Source organism: Salmo trutta, chromosome 14, assembly GCF_901001165.1.
Source record: "Salmo trutta chromosome 14, fSalTru1.1, whole genome shotgun sequence".
Taxonomy (NCBI): Eukaryota; Metazoa; Chordata; class Actinopteri; order Salmoniformes; family Salmonidae; genus Salmo; species Salmo trutta.
The window spans coordinates 69,212,812-69,219,683 of record NC_042970.1 but is presented as its reverse complement, the minus strand read 5'-3'; the positions used below and the strand labels follow the sequence as shown (position 1 = coordinate 69,219,683).

At 40.9% G+C, this 6,872-nt stretch overlaps 1 long non-coding RNA gene across 1 annotated transcript; it reads left to right on the top strand.

Annotated features, from left to right (window-relative positions):
* The first annotated feature begins 1,397 nt into the window (after positions 1-1,397).
* LOC115147220 (uncharacterized) lies at positions 1,398-5,649 on the top strand. The gene is made up of 4 exons (XR_003866297.1): positions 1,398-1,487; positions 2,011-2,050; positions 5,149-5,243; positions 5,560-5,649. It is a non-coding gene; the product is annotated as an uncharacterized LOC115147220 (long non-coding RNA).
* Positions 5,650-6,872: the final 1,223 nt, after the last annotated feature.

The following is a 6,872-nucleotide window of genomic DNA, read 5'->3' as shown; positions in this document are numbered from 1 at the left end:
TGCTGAAGGCACTTAAGCTACATTTAGCTTAGAATTGAAATTATCAAGGCAATCCAGAACAGAACCTAGACATAAACACCTGAAGACTAAACACCAGATAAACAACCGTCTCGGTGGACAGGGGCTGATGAGGATGAAATTACAGATTAAAAAATGAGGAAGGAGGAGAAGTGCTATTGTATGGCAGTGTAGCCAGGTTTAAGCACTGCAATTGCATGCTTATTATGAGTACAGCTTCCTTCCCTGCAGACAGTCATGAATATGTAGTCATTCTAGGTTTTGCATTAACAAAAAAGACGCCTCAGAAATCAGACTAACTGTAGGAGGCATATGCGCTATGGTTTGGAGGTTTGATTGAATGCATTTCTGACTGATTGTACAGTCTTTCTGTGACACTCTCACACTAGAGCCTCAGTACTTGAGGATGGAACTAAGAGGTGAAAAGTAAAATGGATGCAGAGCCTACATAAAATACAACAGCTATATATCTCTTCAATTTATATTTGACAACCCACTCAGGCATGCAGCATTCTGTGTCTGGTGTGTAATGTCTCTACCTGCCGCATGAGGAGACACAGACAATATAACACAGCCCTTGGGGACTCCCTAGTGCTCGGAGGCCCGTTCCACATTATATTTCCCTCTCCAATCAGTCATCGCCCCATTCAATTCCCCAACTCTCTTTTAATATCCTGTAGAAACTGTCAGCACATCCTCATGCAAGGTCTGTCTCTCTCGTTATTCTACTTCGCAATCATCGTAACTGTCTCTCCCCAGCACTCAGGAAAGAACTGGAATGAAGAAAGATCTTATTGTAATTTCACCTGAATCTCTATTTCTGGCAGAGCTGCACTACTCTCTGCCGACTACGCCACCATGAGAAAAATAAACTGCTATAAAATAATAATCTGTTGGCACATCCATATATAAATATTAGTTCATTTCAAAGTAGTCATCGGGAGAAACTATCAGTTATTAAAGGTGTTAGGCCCCCAAATGTCTATGAATGGTTTGTTTATGTTAGCACCTGTCAATGATTGGTTAACCTCTTTCATTCTGCTGGTGCGGAGGTTATAACACATGAAAGTTTTTTGCCCTGTGCAACATGGTTGTATATTTAGTTAACATGTTATAGGATCAAAGACCCTTGAGCACTCTAGAATCCTGTAGTAATAAGAGTGAGAAAGCCAAGTACTTTAAAATGTACAATAACAGGGCTATTTCACATCACATGGTTCAAAGCCAAGATCATAGAATTTGGTCATAAATCTACCTTAAGATGTGGTTGTGGTTGGAAGCAGGTGTTGGTAAATAACCACTGTCTATAAGTATGCCTGTCTGTCTGTCTATACATTGAACTGCCTGTCTGTCTGTATTTCATTTACAGATCAACAGACAATGGCTCCACCTATGAGAGGATGAATGACAAAGTGGGATCTAAGACGATGCTGAGTTACCTGTATGTCTGTCCATCCAACAAGAGAAAGGTAAGACAAACTTCAAGAGTGATTTTCAATAACTTAGTAACAACTAAGACTAGAAGGACTTAATTACATTTAGTTGAGTTAAGTGGAACTGAATTGTTTAATGTCCATTCTCTGCTGCCGCTATTTGTTCTTTCTGATCAAGTCAAATGTTAACTCGAAGTGAAGGTTAGACGGTAGACAAACTATTATAAAGAGGTTTTGTGGTTTGAATAAATGTTTCCTTTCAAGCATTTAAATGTTTGTGTAATTTGTGAGATGCCCAAAGTTGAATGACCTTATTCAGCTTACATTGCCTTTTGCTGGCAGCTTCCCTGCACTTAGGAAAGTAAGAGTGTTACCAAGCAACACTTACTCATACTGTAGTTATAGCCTCAGAACATTTACCATGACACAACACAGAGACCAGAAAGACCTGTTAGAAAGAGAAAATGTATTGTAGGTGTGTAGATACATGCTGAAGCAAAACAAATGATACAAAGTAGGTGCATCTTCTCTGACCCTGTGAATATATTTTTCCCACTAGCTGGCCGGACTTGCTGATAGACCCTATAGTCTACTTGAAGGTAGAGTATCCAGAACATTTCCCAGATACAGGTCTAAAAAATCAAAGACACACAGGACAGACAGCAGATCTGCTAAAAGGGCCTTATCATTTCCCTATAATGGTGATAGACTGAGGATGTTGCAATTTGGTTCACCTCAGTTAGGGAATTACATCGTAGTAAAAGCTAGTCACGAGATCCTAGGATGTCCGGATGCCCTCGTTAGAGCCACGCTTTGTGAACAACCGCCATTCACCTCTGGCTTCAACCGACCCACAATCCTCCTAACCTTATCTCATTATGGATGTGCCCAACTCTCTCTTGGATAAGGTGGGACTTGTTTTTTCCTCCTCATTGCATTCAAGTGGCAAAACTTAGCATCTGTGTGTCTAGTGTGGGAAAATCATGAAGACAGTTATCTCTGTCTCTGTTGAGATGAGGCAGTAATGACCCTTAAATCATTGTGACAATCTATTTGTGTATTTAATGCCTCAAGGGCGTTTTTGTCTCCCACGTGAATATAGCATGACAATCGATTGTTTTCCTCAAAACAAGATTCTGTTAACGTCACCGACTATATTCTCACATGTCTAAAGGAACAAATCCAGAGGCTTGACCTTTCTAAGAGCAGATAATATATTTGAATGATGGTGCTGACATTTATCTTCAAGCTTTTAAAGAAGACATGCATCCATGAATTGTCTTTATGCATGTTCAGCCTTATTCCGAGGTCTTCTGCATGGTTTGACTCACAACTACTGCTAATAATGAAGAGTATCATTCTAGACATATATATAATTAATAGACAGACATATAATGAATAGACATTCAATTTCTATGGTTGTAGCTAGACAAGTTGATATCCCAATCCCAATGAGCCTATTTATACCTTCCCCATAGTGTTCACTCACAGATAGAACGCAATTGATCTGGGTTTGACATGATTCATCTGCTGTGAGGCATCATCTCCTCCTCTCCTCCCTTTGTTTGCAGTCATCAGATGGCTCGAGCACCATCCAACAGCAGGCTGCAGCCCCTCAGACAACACAGGAAAAACTATCGCACTCCTCGCATGATGATTAGCTCGGTCGCTGGACTCCCACCGACTAGCTGAACATCAGCCGATAACATGCAGAGGTTATCCTAACAACCTGTATTGGTCTAAGCTTTTTTACCAACCTCACTCCTCTTTGTTCGCGGGAGACGCATTGGTGATCAATTGCCAAGTGGATGTGGAGTGAATTCTTAATTACCTGCCGATGGTATATTTGATAATATGAACGTTATTGACGATGATGTGAGCTGTTATGTAAGCTCCCCTTGTGGAACTTAGTGCCCGTTAAAACTGATTCCGGAACAGATGGACATGCCCATATCCATATGGATCCACATAAACAATCTCTGAAAAGAAATGAATTAAATCTACTGAGAGATGGGTTATGAGAAGTTTAGTCCACTTATGGTATTTGTCCAATACATTTTTCTACATTTTGTAAGATAAATTATGTTTAAATAGGGTTTATTCTAGAATATGTCACATGGCAAATAATATTTACCATGCAGGAAATTAAATCAGGTTGGTTAAAGCTGAATCATCTTTGGCAGTTAATTAATACATTTCTAGACATCTCCAATTCCTTTATTCTCAACATATAAAGTGTATATTATTCCTTTCAATAAATGCAAAAGTGATATAGTGGATATACTGAGAGCAGCTATAAAACAAGCCCTCAATAGAGATAGGTCTTAATATGAAGTATATTACAGTAAATATAAAGGAAGCCTGGTTGAAAGGACTTGCCTAAATTATTATTAGGGAGTTGCGAAACATTCAGTGTCTCCCTGTTCAGTGGTGAAGAAACACAGATCCACCCAGACCCTTCAAGGACTAAGTGGTGAGACAGTGCTAAAGGGTCAGACAGAAGAATCAAAAATGCAAGGTTAAATGCAATTTCCACTCATAATAAACGCTGTCACTTCATACAATATTATGGAAAATTATTAGACCTGACGTTAGAAACTATAAATTACATGTGACAAGGCCCTAAGACATTGGGAGAGATAGAGGGGCCATTCGCGGTCCCTCGTCCCTCAGTGAGGGCAATGAATGGCAAAATTGGAAGGTCAGGCCAACAACAAAAACATCGAAGGAACATTTCAAAAAAGAGAGAAAAACTGGCACAGAATCTGCAGTCTATTTATTGGCTTTAATGAAAAACAATTTATCTAAATCACCACCAGAGACGATTCCTAGATAAAGCTGGGGAAAGAGGGGTGGGGAGAATTCCTAGATAAAGCTGGGGAAAGAGGGGTGGGGAGAATTCCTAGATAAAGCTGGGGAAAGAGGGGTGGGGAGAATTCCTAGTTTAAGCTGGGGAAAGGGGGTGCTATTTTTGTCAGTGACAAATGTACTGCTGTTTTTCCAGTGACACTATCCAAGTCACGCTTTTCCCTTCTTTTTCTATCTGGGTTTAGTAGTTAATTATCATTAAAGCCAGGTGTCAGGTTAATGTCTTATTGCATTACATCACAAAGAGAAAGCATATTTGAGCTATGTATGTCTTATTAATCAAGGTATCTTTGGATTACTTTGAAAAAAAGAACCCTGGTTCTATATAGGGGAAATGCTTTTTAGGGATTTTTCTGTGTTTTGAGAGTAATGAACTGTAATGAAAATGTCTGCTTCCCCCCCCCCCCCCACAAATAAATCATATTATACCAAGATATAGATACTACACCAATAAGATCAGATTTTGTTACAATGTAGTTTTTCATAATATATATATATATATATATATATATATATATATATATATATATATATATATATTTATTATCTCATACTGGCTTCCAAACAAAGGGCTTTATCTTAATCAAGAGGGGTGAATACTTTCGCAAGGCAGTGTAAACGCAAAGTTATGGCGTTCTCTCTTGCTACACGTGTGTTACAGTATACCATAGCACAACAGCCTATTGATCTACACTATATTCTTAACTTTATTCTTAAAACGTATTATATTCTTTAACATAGCAACTTATTGTTGTAGTTGTGTTGTGGCCCCTCACGGTTGACTTATAGGTCCACAGTGGTATTCTGAACCACCTCTATCTCATTAAAGGGAATGGATCTGGAGAGGGGTGACTGGAAGTCAAAGTGCACCAAAGTTCAGACCTGTGAGCGCACTGGAAGAGGCCAAAAACCATGGCAACAGAGGTGAGAGGCACATTTGTAAAATGAAGTCCAAAACAAAGTGAATGTGTAGCGCTAGTAGCAGCTTGATACATGCCAACCACTAGACCTGGAGTGCTGATATGGTGACCCCTTCACTCTCTTACTCCTCTGTATCACTATATCTCTCTCTCTTTCTTTCTCTCTCTCTCTCGCTCTCTCAATCTTCCCCTCAATCTCTACTCATAACTTCCCTCTCCTTCTTTATTCCTCTCCATCTCCTCCCTCTCTCACCCCAACCCCCATATCTCTCCCTCAATCCCACCCCCTCTCCCTCTCTTCGAGATAATGCTGCTGACAGACCCTGAGTTTGAGAGCAGTGTGCTCATCAGCTCAGATGAAGGAGCGAGCTATCAGAAATACCGCCTCAGCTTCTACATCCTAAGCCCTCTGTTCTATCCAACACAGATGGATTGGGCCCTAGCCTACAGCCACGACCAGAAGGTGAGCTCCTTCTCATTTTTTCACTGCAGTTGATTGTTTGATACAGTATGCTTTGGATTTGGAACTGTGATACACAGTTGGATAAAACTCCAAGCTGTTGATGTTTTATATTTTCTGATCCCGGTTCCAACAGCGCTGTATTGTTTTATTTAATATTCTTCTGTCATCTTAATATGATTTATTTACATTCTTGAAGTTTTGATTAGAATATTGAAAGTGTTAGATTAGAATATTGATTATTGTTATCTGTTTGATGATACTTTAGTTAGATATTACCTCATGCTGTGGAGAGCTCTGCACCCACGTTTCACACTCAGGTCACATCCTGAGTGAACAGGGGGTTAAAGTCTAGGTTGGACTGCTGCAATGCTCTACTTTCTGGCTACCCGGATAAAGCACTAAATAAACTTCAGTTAGTGCTAAATATGGCTGCTAGAATCCTGACTAGAACCCAAAAAATTGATCAAATTACTCCAGTGCTAGCCTCCCCACACTGGCTTCCTGTTAAGGCAAGGGCTGATTTCAAGGTTTTACTGCAAACCTACAAAGCATTACATGAGCTTGCTTCTACCTATCTTTCCGATTTGGTCCTGCTGTACATACCTACATGTACGCTACGGTCACAAGACGCAGGCCTCCTAATTGTCCCTAGAATTTCTAAGCAAACAGCTGGAGGCAGGGCTTTCTCCTATAGAGCTCCATTTTTATGGAATGGTCTGCCTACCCATGTGAGAGACGCAGACTCGGTCTCAACCTTTAAGTCTTTACTGAAGACTCATCTCTTCAGTAGGTCCTATGATTGAGTGTAGTCTGGCCCAGGACTGTGAAGGTGAATGGAAAGGCTCTGGAGCAACTAACCGCCCTTGCTGTCTCTGCCTGGCCGGTTCCCCTCTCTCCACTGGGATTCTCTGCCTCTAACGCTATTACAGGGGCTGAGTCACTGGCTTACTGGTGTTCTTTCATGCCGTCCCTAGGAGGGGTGCGTCACTTGAGTGGGTTGAGTCACTGACGTGGTCTTCCTGTCTGGGTTGGCGCCCCCCCCCCCCCTTGGGTTGTGCCGTGGTGGAGATCTTTGTGGGCTATACTCGGCCTTGTCTCAGGATGGTAAGTTGGGGTTTGAAGTTTTCCTCTAGTGGTGTGGGGGCTGTGCTTTGGCAAAGTGGGTAGGGT